The 14,629-nt window shown below is 42.1% G+C and overlaps 1 protein-coding gene across 1 annotated transcript in view; it reads left to right on the plus strand.

Moving 5' to 3' along the window:
* The window catches only part of LOC113271335 (multidrug and toxin extrusion protein 2-like), a 67,007-nt gene that overhangs the window by 16,663 nt on the left and 35,715 nt on the right, over window positions 1–14,629 (plus strand). The gene's annotated exons all lie outside the window — the stretch shown is intronic.

Consider the following 14,629-nt stretch of genomic DNA (forward strand, 5'->3'; position numbering starts at 1 on the left):
TAACGTCTTATCAACTCAAGTGAACAGATTGAACTCTCTTAAACATTCAGTACCACTTACAGGTTAGCTAAGTTCCCTTACGTAGTTTAACATGCATTTGTAAATTCAGTAAAATAGATTTGTTTTGTTTTGTTTTTTTCTAATCTTTAAAATTGGGGTAAAATATATATCACGGGAAACTTGCCGTCTTAAACCATTTTAAGAGCTCTTCAGTACATTCACGATGTTGCGTAACCATGACCACCATCCATTTCGAAAACATTTCTATCACCCCAAACAGAAACCTTGTACCAATTAAGCAGTAACTCCCCATTTTCCCTCCCTCTCGCCTCCGGTAACCTCCAGTCTATTTTCTGCTGATCTTGTATCTTGAAACTTTGCCGGGGTCTTTCATTAGCCCTGGCGGCTTCCCTGTAGATTCTTTGGGCGTTTCTACGTACAGGATCATGCCATGTGCGAACAGAGATGATTTTACTTCTTCCTTCCCAGTTTTGATGCCTTTTATTTCTTTTCTTGATTAATCGGTCTGGTAGAACTTCCAGCACAATGTTGAGTAGAAGTATAAAAACTGAGCCCCTTTGTCTTGTTTCTGATTTTAGAGGCAGAGTTTTCAGTCTTTAGCCATTGATATGATACGTGTGGGATTTTCATAGAAGCCCTTCATCAGATTGAGAAAATTTCCTCTATTCCTAGTTTGTTGAGAGTTTTTGTTCATAAAAAGGGTGTTGGATATTTTTTCTGCCTTAACTGAGATGAGCAGTGTTTGTTTTTCCCCCTTTGTTTTATTAATGTGATGTATCCCTTTGATTGGTGTTCATCATGGCTGCATTTCTGGGATAAATCCCATTTGGTCCCGGTGTACAATCCTTTTAATATGCTGCTGGGTATAGTTTGCCAGTATTTTGTCAAGGAGTTTTACATCCATATTCATAAGGGATATTGCTCTGTGATTTTCTTTTCTTGTGTTGTCTGAACCTGGCCTTGGTATCAGGGTGATGCTGGCCTCATAGAATGAGGCCATGAGTTCAGTAGTGTTACTTATTCTCCTATTTTTTGGAAGACTTTGAGAAAGATTGGTGTCAGTTCTTCTTCAGATGTTTGCTTTAATTCACCAGTGAAGCCCTAAGGCCGTGGACTTTCCTCTGTTGGGAAATTTTGTTTTAAATCCTCTATTTCCTTAATGATCATCTGTCTAGATGTTCCATTCATTACCGAAAATAGCGTACTGTGTCTCCCAACTCTTTGTGGAACTAATTCTCCAGTTCTGTCAATGTTTGCTTCATATTTTGGGGGGGGGGGGCTCTGTTGTATGGTACGTACGTGTTTATAAGTGTTCCATCTTCTTGACGAACTGTTTCATCGATATATATTGTTGTTCTTCTGTCCTTTGTAACAGATTTTCACGTACAGTTATTTTACCTCATATTACCATAGCCACCCCAGCTCCCTTCGGGTTACTGTTTGGATGGGGTATATTTTTCTGTCCTCTTTCAGCCTATTTGTTGCTTGGTAAGTCACTCTCACTGGAGTCTCCTATAGATAGCATATTGTTAGACCATGTTTCTTGGTACATTCTGTCAGTCTCTGCCTTTTGATTGGAGAATTTAATCCACTTACATTTAAAGTAATTACTGATAAGGACAGACTTTCTTTGCCACTTTACTATTTGATTTCTATATGTCTTATACCTTTTTTTGTGTTTTCATTTCCTCCCCTACTGACTTCTTTTACGTTTAGGTGATTTTTTTTTGTAGTGACTTGTTTTGATTCCATTCTCATTTCCTTTGTGTAGATTAGATTTTTTTCTTCATAGTTACCATGGGGATTATACTTAACGTCTAAAATTTATAACAATCCTGTTTGAATTGATACCAACGTAACTTCAGTAGCATCCGAAAATGCTGCTCCTGTACAGCTCTCTCCCCCACCCCTTTTGTTGTCGTCTGATTACATCTTTATTCATGTGTGCCCGGTAATGAAGATTCATAATTCTTTTCTATGCATTTGTCATTTGAATTATGGAGGCAATAAAATGTGGAGTTACAAACCAAAGATACAATAGTGCTGGCTTTAAAAAAAAATTTATTTATTCATTTGAGAGAGAGAGAGCACAAGCAGGGGTAGGGGCAGAGGGAGAAGGAAAAGCAGATTCCCCGCTGAGCCGGGAGCCTGATGTGGGGCTTGATCCCAGGACCCTGAGATCATGACCTGAGCCAAAGGCAGATGCTTAAACATCTGAGCCACCCAGGCGCCCCAATGCTGGCTTTTCTACTTGCCTATGTAGTTACCTTTACTGGAGGTCTTTATTTGTTCACACAACTTTAAGTCACTCTCTGACATCCTTTCATTTCAACCTGAAGGACTCCCTTTAACATGTCTTTTAGGGCAGGTCCAGTGGTAACAAAATTCCTCAGCTTTTGCTTATCTGGGTGTATTTTAATTTCTCCCGCATTTTAAAAAAATATTTTATTTATTTATTTGAGAGAGAGAGAGTGAGCATGAGCAAGGGTTGCGGGGGAGAGGGGCAGAGGGCGCGGAAGAAGCAGACTCCCCTCTGAGCAGGGAGCCCAGCGTGGGGCTCAATCCCAGGACCCTGGGATTATGACCTGAACTGAAGGTAGATGCTTAACCGACTGAGCCACCCAGGAGACCTGAATTTCTCCCTCATTTTTAAAGGATATTTTCATCAGATACAAAAGTCTTGGTTGACGGTTTTTTCAGCAATTTAAATCTGTCATTCCACTGCCTTATGGCCTCCATGGTTTCTGATGAGAATCTGGCTGTTAATATTATTGCAGATTCCTTGTATGTGATGAGTCACTTCTCTCCTGCTGCCTAAAAAATTCTGTGTCTTTTGACAATTTGATTATAACATGTCTTGCTGTGGATCTCATTGAGTTGATGTGGCTTGTGGTTTGTTGAGCTTCTCGAATGTATATATTCATATCTTCGTGGCAGCCATTAACCTACTTCCTATCTGTGGATTTGTCTTTTCTGAACATTTCACATAAGTTAAACCACACAATACATGGTCCTTTGTGACTGCTTTATCTCACTTAGTGTAAAATTTTCAAGGTTCATCCATGCTGTAGTGTAAATCAGTACTTCATTTCTTTCGACGGCTGAGTCATATTCCATTGTATGGATCTATACTCTGTTTTACTTATCCATTCAACACTTAATGGATATTTGGTTTCCTCTCTTTGGCCAGTATGAATAATGCTACTATCAACATTTACGTGCAGGTTTTTTTTTTTTTAAAGATTTTATTTATTTATTTAACAAAGACAGCCAGCGAGAGAGGGAACACAAGCAGGGGGAGTGGGAGAGGAAGAAGCAGGCTCACAGCAGAGGAGCCTGGTGTGGGGCTCGATCCCATAACGCCGGGATCATGCCCTGAGCCGAAGGCAGGCGCTTAACCGCTGCGCCACCCAGGCGCCCCTAATGTGCAAGTTTTTGTGTGGATCTGTCTTTCAGTTCTTTTGGGTAAATAGTTGGGAGTAGGATTGCTGGCTCGTATGGTAATTCTCTGATGAACCATCTGCAGAATCACCAGACTTTTCCAAACTGCTGCATGATTTTACATTCCCATCACATCCTTACCAACATGTGTTCTCCTTTCTTTTTCTTTTTTTTTTAATTCTAGGTATCCTGTTACATAGGAAGAGGTATCTTGTGATTTTTGACTTTCATTTCCCTGTCTGGCTGTAAGGACACTTTCTATCCTGCCCTTCCATCAGATGCGTTGTATCTTTATGTAATTCTGTTATCACGGCCTCTAACTTTACCACCTGATTAGATTCTGTCGGCTTTTGATGTCCTTCCTGCTAATTGGAACACAACGTCAATGGCATCTGATTGGATTCTGTATCTTGTGTTTTTGGCCCTGTGGATACACCATTAAAGTCCCAGTATCTAAATATCAAATATTTAGAAGTCACAGGAAGGTGGAGAGAATAACAAAACACCCATAATTAACAATGCCAGATTTAATAGATGTTAACATTTTCATTCTGCCACTTAAAAAATAAAGATTACAGATGGTGTTTGTGTTAGATAGGATTTCATTCTGCTACGAATAACAATTTCTTTAAAAAGATTGGAGTTTATTTTTCTCTCACCTGCAAGAAATTCAGAGGTAGGTGTCTGGGGCTGTAATGGCTGTCTGTAGTGTCACGGTCCATGTGCAGGGCCATCGCTTCTGGTTGAGCTCACACAGGTGGCCAGCTGGAGGGGGGCAGGAATCCCACCTGGGCCTCGCTCGCCGTGCATCCTAGCGCAGGACTTCAGCGTCCTTTTCTGAGCACAGAGGTGGATCTGCTGGCTGAGCTCTATGTTATGATGTCGTATCCACCCATAAGGGCATTAAGTAGGTTAATAGAGGTCTTGGTTCCAGGCTCTTTTTATCTTGTTTCTCTACAATACATAGTTTCCATTCCCAAGGTCACTTCGTGGACCATGATGGCTCCAACATTGCTCTTGTGTTCCAGTCAGTAAGAAGGAGGAGGGAGAAGAACAGGACATTCACACACTCCCTTTAAGGGCGTTAAAAGTTCCTGAAGCTTGCCCACACCAATTCTGATTTGTCCTGTCTGGCCAGTACCTAGCCACAGGTTCCTATTGGGCTGCGAGAAATGTACACATGGCCTCTAAACTTTTTGCAAGTTTATTTCTGTGAAATAGGTAGGCAAATGGTGGTCTCCACCACCGCTGGGAACCATGAAGCTCTCAGGGTATGCCAACAGCTGTGGCCCTTGTGCCTTCACCCTGGATACTCACTTATCTTGTAAGATTTCGTGCGTGCTCGTGCTTGACAAAAGAGTTCCCTGAAAAAGTTATTTATCATTTTACTAATGGGTATAAATACTTTTAGATAAGTAAACTGGAATTGTGGCATGCTCATTTTCAATCACCTGGGTCCCAGTGTACTTGTACAAATGCTGCGGACTCGAGATCAGAGTTTGTCCGCAATAAGAAAAATATCCCATGCACGTCTGAAAGCAAAACTAATCTGTTAATAGCGATAAAAGAAGAGCGAGCTTAGGCCCTTACACCTTCCCTCTTTCTTCTAATCAGCCTCCTTTCATTCTTCTTTTCACTTTCAAAAGCAGAAACGAATGGATCTTAGAAAATGTCTTAGCGTCCTTCTGCCCAGCCTCCACATCTCAGCACAGACGGTGTTCAGTTATTTCCTCTTGTCAGTCACGGTGCTTACTCGTTTCAGATTCTTCATGCTTCAGAGTCAAACTATTCCATGTATTTTGTAACAGCTTTGTTGAGGTATGTAATACAGATGCCCGAGTATGATACAGTTCTATATATTACATACAAAACGGTATGTGATACGGTTTCCACCCAAAACGATTCCTCGTGACCACAGTCCGTCCCTGTCCTCATCGTGAGCCCTGGGCAACCACTAATCTCTTAGTCTCCGTAGGTTTGCCTTTTCCGGAACATCACAAATATTTTATGTTGTACGTAAACCATCTGGTTATGAGACAAACTAAGTACTTCCGCAGAGGTGGCTAATTACCAATGATCCATAAATAAGGGAAGGAAGAAGAGCGCAAATATACCACGTAAAGTGATTCTTAGTTCCTTGCTCAATTTTTGTCTGTTTTTATCTCCCCCCACCCCATAGTTTTAATGGTGGAGGAAAAGGGCCATATCTAAATAGTTTTTTATAAACACAAATGCATATTTGGGACCCTCTGCAGATCCACTTCATTATACCAGGTCGGTAAATCCCTTAATGTTGGGAGGGAGGGGTAGGATTTTGGTGTGGACCGATTTACCTCTTGTGAAATTATTAACTATTTAACATCCTTTAAATAATCAACATTTCTCTCAGTAAGTGCTTTTCACTTTTTAGTGCTTACGTAAGACCCCAAAACTTAGAATTAACAATTTGGGTTTCCCAGACATTTAAACGTTGATTGTGAATTTAATTCAAATCTTAGGTCTAATGTATCAATCCCATACATGCTTTAAACCACCTTAAAAACAGCTTTAAGATTATATACAGAATGTTTGGGGCGCCAGGGTGGCTCAGTTGGTTAAGCATCTGCCTTTGGCTCAGGTCATGATCCCGGGGTCCTGGGATCGAGCTCCGTGTCGGGCTGCCTGCTCAGCGGGGAATCTGCTTCTCCGTCTCCCTGCCACTCCTCCTGCTTGTGTTCTCTCACTCTCTCTCTCTCTCGACAAATAAATAAATAAAATCTTTAAAAAAACAAATAAGTAAAATCTTTTAAAAAATGTCTTTATATTTTTCTCCTTCTTGAATATTGCTGGGTATAAAAATCTAAGTTGATAGGAACTCTGCATGGCTGATATTACACTAGTTCCTTCTTGTTCTTGGCGACAAGTCTACCATCAACCTGGTTGGCTTCACTTTGCAGACAATCAGGTATTTTTCTCTCGTAGTTTTAAAGCTTTTCTCTTCCTCTTTGTACTGTAACATGGCCACATGAGGATTTTTAAAAAAGTATCTTATAGACGTTCGGTAAGATTTCTTGATCTGAGGGCCTCCGTTAAACCCTGGAAAGGTTTTAGCCCTTTCTTCTACTGTTTATTCTCCCATCTCTGACTGTTCTGTCCTCTCGCTCAGATACCTTCCAGATCGCTTAATTTCTCTTCATATGTTCTCTCTCCGCAACTCTCTGTCCTGTGCTTCGAGAGATCTCTTTCCTCTCTGTTTGCTAATTGTCTTTTACGCTCTGCCTTGTCTAGTTTCTGGCTCATTTATTGTTTCGAATTTCCAACAGTTAGATTTTTTATTTCTAAGATTACTTGGTTCTTTTCTGCCTAGCCTTATTTCAAAACCTCCCGCCCTAAACATTTTAAGAGCACTTACTTAAAATTATTTTTTTCAGATTGCTCTATCCCTTCTAGTTTATCAGGTATAAAATCTTCCATGTGTTGGTTTTGTGGAGTTTGTTTCCTGGCATTAGACTTTTTTCTGTATCCTGGGCCATGAAACATACCTCTGCCCATATTTTGTTAATTCTAAGACTCTTTTTTTTTCTGCATTTTTATGTCTCTAAAATTTAGATTTTGTCTTTCCGTTGATGTGCTGAAATACCATGTCCTAATTTAATTGACAGATTCTTTGTGGCTCATAATGATATCTTAGATGTGTTGAGAACCACACCTAATTTCGCTAAGTGTCGTCTGACTGATCCCTGCTACCTCAGACTGTAGTTTCTACTGGCTTCTTTATGATTTTGTCTGGAGCTTATTACCCAAGGGGGTTTGCCTTCCTTGTGAGTCCCATATATGCCCTGCCCGTTTTTTAAAGGTTCTGTATCTGCTCAGGTCAAATGAAATATACGTGGTCCAGTCCCAGGGTCTTAGCTCAGGTTTCCTCACCATGACTCTCCATCAGGTTCAAGCCCTCTCCTATACGCGGGCTGGTTCTTTCTGCTCATGGCTCGTTTGTACCCATGGCTCCAGGCTGGCAGGCAGGTTTTCTGTTTTTTTCATGGGAGACAGGAGAGGGACTGTGCTTTCCTGGCTCCTAATGCTTCCTGCTCACTGGCGCTTCTTGACCACTGATACTTCTCACAAGCCGTAGGTATCATGTAATTCATGCGGAACATTCTCTGTTGATTCTTTTGTTGTTGTTTGTTTTTTTAATTAACATAAATGTATTACTTGTTTCAGAGGTACAGGTCTGTGATTCATCAGCCTTACATAACACCCAGTTCTCATTACATCATGTGCCCTCCTTAATGCCCATCCCCCAGTTACCGCATCCCTCCACCCCTGCCTCTCCCCAGCAACCCTCAGTTTGTTTCCTGTGATTAAGAGTCTCTTATGGTTTGTCTCCCTCTCTGGTTTTGTCCTATTTTATTTTTTCCACGCTTCCCCTATGATCCTCTCATTTATTTCTTAAATTCCACATATCAGTGAGATCGTATGATAATTGTCTTTCTCTGATTGACTTCTTTCACGTAGCAAATACCCTCTAGTTCCATCCATGTTGTTGCAAATGGCAAGATTTCATTTTTTTGATGGCTGAGTAATATTCTATTGTGTGTGTATACACACACACACACACACACACACACATACATACCACATCTTCTTTATCCATTCATCGTTGATGGACATCTGAACTCTTTCCTTAGTTTGGCTATTGTGGACATTGTCGCTATAAACATTGGGGTGCAGGTGCCCCTTCGGATCACTACGTCTGTATCTTTGGGGTAAATAGTGCTGCTGTCTTGATGATCACAGCTTTGTCATAGAGCTTGACGTCCGGAATTGTGATGCCACCAGTTTTGGTTTTCTTTTTCAACATTCCTTTGGCTATTCGGGGTCTTTTCTGGTTCCACGCAAATTTTAGGATTATTTGTTCCAGCTCTGTGATAAAAGTTGATGATATTTTGATAGGGATCTCACTGAATGTGTAGTTTGCTCTAGGTACCATAGACATTTTCACAATATTTGTTCTTCCAATCCATGAGCATGGAACGTTTTTCTGTTTCTTTGTGTCTTCCTCAATTCCTCTTCCTCTTTCATGAGTGTTCTGTAGTTTTCTGCATACAGGTCCTTTGCCTCTCTGGCTCGGTGGCTTATTCCCAGGTATCTTATGGCTTTGGGTACAGTTGTAAATGGGATCGACTCCTTAATTTTTCTTTCTTCTGTCCCATTGTTATTGTATAGAAATGCAACTGATTTCTGGGCATTGATATTATATCTCCTGCCACATTGCTGAATTCCTGTATGAGTTCTAGCAATTTAAGGGTGGAGACTTTTGGGTTTTCCACATAGAGTATCGTGTCATCTGCAGAGAGTGAGAGTTTGACTTCTTCTTTGCTGATCCGGGTGCCTTTTTATTTCTTTTTGTTGTCTGCTGAGGCTGGGACTTCTAGTACTATGATGAACAGCAGTGGTGATGGTGGACATCCCTGCCGTGTTCCTGACCTTAGGGGAAAAGCTCTCATTCTCTGCTGTGGGCTTCTCATAGACGGCTTTTATGATACTGAGGTATGTTCCCTCTATCCCTACACTGTGAAGAGTTTTTTTTTTTTTTTTAAGATTTTATTTATTTATTTGACAGAGAGACAGCCAGCGAGAGAGGGAACACAGCAGGGGGAGTGGGAGAGGAAGAAGTAGGCTCCCAGCGGAGGAGCCTGATGTGGGACTCGATCCCGGAACGCCAGGATCACGCCCTGAGCCGAAGGCAGACGTTTAACGACTGCGCTACCCAGGCGCCCCCTGTGAAGAGTTTTAATCAGGAAAGGATGCTGTGCTTTGTCAAATGCTTTTTCTGCATCTATTGAGAGATCATATGGTTCTTGTCCTTTCCTTATATAGCCATCACATTGATTGATATGCAGATTTGAACCACCGTTGCAGCCCAGGAATAAATCCCCCTTGGTCGTGGTGAATAATCCTTTTAATGTACTGTTGGATCCTATTGGCTAGTATTTTGGCGAGGGTTTTTGTATCCACGTTCATCAGGGATATTTGTAATTCTCCTTTTTGGTGGGGTCTTTGTCTGGTTTTGGGATCAGGGTGATGCTGGTCTCAAAGAAAGAGTTTGGAAGTTTTCCTTCCATTTCAGTTTTTCGAAACAGCTTCAGAAGAATAGGTATTTATTCTTCTTTAAATGTTTGGTAGAATTCCCCTGCGAAGCCATCTGGCCCTGGGCTCTTGTTTGTTGGGAGATTTTTGATTCCTGCTTCAGTTTCCTTGCTGGTTACGGGTCTGTTCAGGTTTTCTATTTCTTCCTGGTTCGGTTTTGGTAGTTTATAATAACGTCTCTAGGAATGCATCCCTTTCTTCCAGATTGTCTAATTCGTTGGCATATAGTTGCTCATAATATGTTCTTATAATTGTTTGTATTTCTTCAGTGTTCATTGTGATCTCTCCTCTTTCATTCATGATTTTATTTATTTGGGTCCTTTCTCTTTTCTTTCTGATAAGTCTGACCAGGGCTTTATCAATCTTACTAATTCTTTCAAAGAACCAGCTCCTAGTTTCTTGATCTGTTCTACTGTTCTTTTGGTTTCTATTTCATTGATTTCTGCTCTAATCTTTACTAATTCTTTTCTCCTTCTGGGCTTGGGCTTTATTTGCTGTTCTTTCTCCAGCTCCTTTAGGTGTAGGGTTAGATTGTGTATTTGAGACCTTTCTTGTTTCTTGAGAAAGGCTTGTGTTGCTGTATACTTCCCTCTTAAGACTGCCTTTGCTGTATCCCAGAAGTTTTGAATAGTTGTGTTTTCATTTTCACTTTTTTCCATGAACTTCTTAAATTATTCTTTAATTTCCTTTTTGACCCATTCATTGTTTAGTAGGATTCTCTTTAGTGTCCATGTATTTGAGTTCTTTCCAAATTTCCATTTGTGACTGAGTTCAAGTTTCAAAGCATATAGTCCGAAAATATGCAGGGAATGATCCCAATCTTTGATACCTGTCGAGACCTGATTTGTGACCCAGGACGTGATCTATTCTGGAGAATGTTCCATGTGCATTCGAGAAGAATGTGTATTCTGCTGGTTTGGGATGGAATGTTCAGAATATATCTGTGAAGTCCATCTGGTCCAGCGTGTCATTCAAAGCCCTTGTTTCTTTGTTGATCTTCTGCTTAGATGATCTGTCCATTGCAGTGAGGGGGTTGTTAAAGTCCCCTACTAATACTGTATTATTATCGATGTGTTTCTTTAATTTTGTTATTAATCACTTATATAATTGGCTGCTCCCCCGTTAGGGGCATAAATATTTACAATGTTAGATCTTCTTGTTGGATAGACCCTTTAATTATGATATAGTGTCCTTCTTCATCTCTTATTACAGTCTTTAGTTTAAAATCTATTTTGTCTGATATGGGGATTGCCACCCCAGCTGTCTTTTGATGTCCATTAGCATGATAAAGGGTTTTCCACACCCTCACATTCAGTCTGGAGGTGTCTTTAAGTCTAAAGTGAGTTTCTTGCAGACAGCACATCGATGAGTCTTGCTTTTTTATCCAGTCTGTTACCTTGTGTCTTTTGATTGGGGCATTTAGCGCATTTACATTCAAAGTAACTATTGAAAGATATGAATTTAGTGCCATTGTATTACCTGTAAGGTGACTGTTACTGTGTATTGTCTCTGGTCCTTTCTGGTCTATGTTATTTTTGTGTTGTCTTTTTGCTTAGAGGACCCCTTTCAGTATTGCTTATAGGGCTGGTTTGGTGATCGCAAATTCTTTTAGTTTCTGATCACAGTTTCTTCTATTTTGAATGACATCCTAGCTGGATATAGTATTCTTGTCTGCATATTTTTCTCATTTAGCACCCTGAATATATCATGCCAGTCCTTTCTGGCCTGCCAGGTCTCTGTGGATAGATCTGCTACCAGTCTAATGTTTCCACCCTTGTAGGTTATAAACCTCTTGTCCCGAGCTGCTTTCAGGATTTTCTCTTTGTCTCTGAGATTTGTAAATTTCCCTATTAGATGTCGGGGAGTTGACCTATTTTTTATTGATTCTGAGGAGGGTTTCCTGTGCCTCCTGGATTTTGATGCCTGTTTCCTTCCCCAGTTTAGGGAAGTTCTCTGCTGTAATTTGCTCCAATATACCTTCAGCCCCCCCTTTTCTCTTCTTCTGGGATCCCAATTATCCTAATATTGTTTTACTTTACGGTATCACTTATCTCTTGAATTCTCCCCTCATAGTTGTTTATCCCTTTTTCTTAGTTTCTTTATTCTCCATCATTAGGTCTTCTATATCACTGATTCTCTCTTCTCCCTCATGTATTCTAGCAGTTAGAGCCTCTGTTTTTTATTGCATCTCATTAATAACCTTTTTGATTTGACTTGGTTTGATTTTAGTTCTTTTATTTCTCCAGAAAGGGATTCTTTAGTGTCTACTGTGCTTTTTTCAAACCAAGCTAGTATCTTTATAATTATTGCTAACTCTGGTTCCGACATCTTACTAATGTCTATACCGATTAGGTCCCTGGCAGTCAGTACTGCCTCTTGTTCTCTTTTTTGAGGTGAGTTAGAGGACGAGAGTGAACATGGTGGCCTCCCAATCTCGGCCCCCATGGAGCCGAGAGCTCGGGCCCCCCTCCTCAGTGCACCCTCAGGGAAAGCAGTCACTCACTCCTGTCTCCCTGGTCTCAGGCGGCTCTCCATGCTCACCCGGCCTGTGACCCTGCGCATTTCTGTCTCAGGTACACGGTCGTGTTTGGAACCTCCAAACCCAGCAGGTGCCTCCACTGCACTCTCAGGCCGCTGCTTCCGGGGGAGGAAGGGGGGTGGTCTCCCCGGATCTGCTGCTTGTTGGGACCGGCCCGACTGTGTTCAGATCAGAGTTTATGGCCACCCCGAGCTGAGAGCCCACTCTGGCTCACTGTTTGCAGCCAGCTTCCCCGCTCCAATGCCTGGGAGTTCTGCTGCACTCAGGCTCCCAGTCTTCCTGTGACCCCAAGGGTCCTGAGACCACAGTGTCCCCACTCGGGTCCCACCCCCCACTTGGGCACTGGAACACCGTCCCTCAGCGGAGCAAAATTCTCAAAGTTCGATTTTGTGCTCCGCCACTCCAGCGCTTGCCCGGAGCCGGCCCCCCGCAGTCTTCCTGTGCGTCGCCTTGGAGTCACTTCTCTGCACGTCCTCCCTTGCAAAGTGGTCACTTTTCTGCTCATAGCGTTGCCACTCTTCTTTTCTTCAATCTGCGGTTGAGTTTGCCAGCGTTCAGCATGGTTTGCTAGCTGTCTAGCTGCATTCCTGGGACCAGACGGAATTAAGGTCTCCCGCTCCTGTGCCATCGTCCTCCCTCTTTTCTTCTCTGGGGACCCAATAAGGTGAGTGGCAAAACAGCTCTTGGTGCCTTTCTTTGCTCTTCTGGTACAAAAATTGCTCAGTGTTTTTCGATGCCTTCTTCCCCTCCGCCTTCTCTCCCTCTCGTGTCCTGGACCTTCGATCCAAAGCATTGAATTTCTCACACTCACATTCATAGCACACTGATGTTGTTGTGTCTTACAGGGCCCCTCTCCCATTTTAGAGTGTTTCTCCCTCCATTTCACTATTCCCACCCTCTCTCTGGTTAATATATGTCTTTTCATTTGCATCTTTGAAAAGTGCATAGTGGTTTTATCTTTTTTGGTTGTACATATGTTTATATTTGCCTAATAGTATTATAGTTTAGATTTCTTTTATTTTCCCCCATAAGTTTTCACTTGGTACAGAGATTGGCAAACAGCCCACGGACCCAATACAGCCGCAGCTTTTTTGTGGAACTGAATTGGATTGGAACATGGCCACCCCTAATCATCTGCACATGGCCCGTGGCCCTTCCCTTGCTGCTACAGCAGAGTTGAGCAGTGGCAAGGGAGACTGTGTGGCCTGCAGCGTTGTTGAAAATATTTACTGTTTGGCCCTTTACGCAAAAAGTGTACTTCCCTCTCTGATTTAGCACAATGTTTTGTTATAAGTTGTAGTGAAATATACATAACAGAAAATTTACCATCTTCTCCATTCTTACGTGTATAGTTAAGGAACGTGAAACACACTCACGCTGCAGGGCCGCCATCACCACCGTTCATGTCCAGAACTTGCTCATCCCGCAAAACTAGGACTCTGTCCCCGTTAAAGAGAAACTCCTGTTCCCCCTCCTTCCATCCCCTGGCCATCACTGTTCCATCCTTCTGCGTCCTGTCTCCATGTTTGATTCCTCTAGATACCGCATGTAAGTGGAATCATGTACAGTATTTGTCTTTTTGTGTCTTAGCTCAGTATCCTCAGGGTTCTTCCCTCTTGGAGCACCTGCCAGACTCTCCTTCCTTTTTAGGGCTGAATCATCCTCCCGTGTACGTCTGTATCGCGTTCTGCTTCTCCGCTCCTCTGTTGGCGGACACGTGGGCGGCTTCTTCCTTTTGGCTCTTGGGAACCGTGCTGCTGTGAACATGGGTGTGCAGACAGCACCTGGAGATCTTGCTTTCCGTTCTTTTTATGTGTGCTCAGAAGTGATATTCTGGATCGTATGATCCTTTTTTATTTTTCATTTTTCGAGGGACCACCACGCTTTCTTTCTGTCGAGGCTGCACCATTTCAGATTCCCACCAGCAGCGCACAAGGGTTACAATTTATCCACACCCTCACCAAGACATGTTCTTTTCTGTTTCTTATTTAAAGAAGCCATTCTGATGGGTGTGAGATATTGTCTTACTGTGGTTTCGATTTGCATTTTCCTAATAATGAGTGATGTTGAGCGTTCTTTATGTGCTTCTTGGCTTTGGAGAAATGTTCATTTAGTTCCTTCACTTGTTTTTTTTTTTTTTTTAAGATTTTATTTATTTATTTGACAGAGATAGAGACAGGCAGTGAGAGAGGGAACACAAGCAGGGGGAGTGGGAGAGGAAGAAGCAGGCTCATAGCAGAGGAGCCTGATGTGGGGCTCGATCCCATAACGCCGGGATCACGCCCTGAGCCGAAGGCAGACGCCTAACCGCTGTGCCACCCAGGCACCCCACCTTCACTCGTTTTTTAACTGGATTGTTTTGTTGTAGTCCTTTGTATATTCTGGTTATTATGACATCCAGATATCCTTCTCAGATATATGATCTGCGAATATTTTCTCCTGTTCGTTGGGCTGCCAGATTCTGTTCTGTTGATCGTGTCCTTTGACGCACAGAAGTTT

This window comes from Ursus arctos, unplaced genomic scaffold (genome assembly GCF_023065955.2).
Source record: "Ursus arctos isolate Adak ecotype North America unplaced genomic scaffold, UrsArc2.0 scaffold_14, whole genome shotgun sequence".
Lineage (NCBI taxonomy): Eukaryota > Metazoa > Chordata > Mammalia > Carnivora > Ursidae > Ursus > Ursus arctos.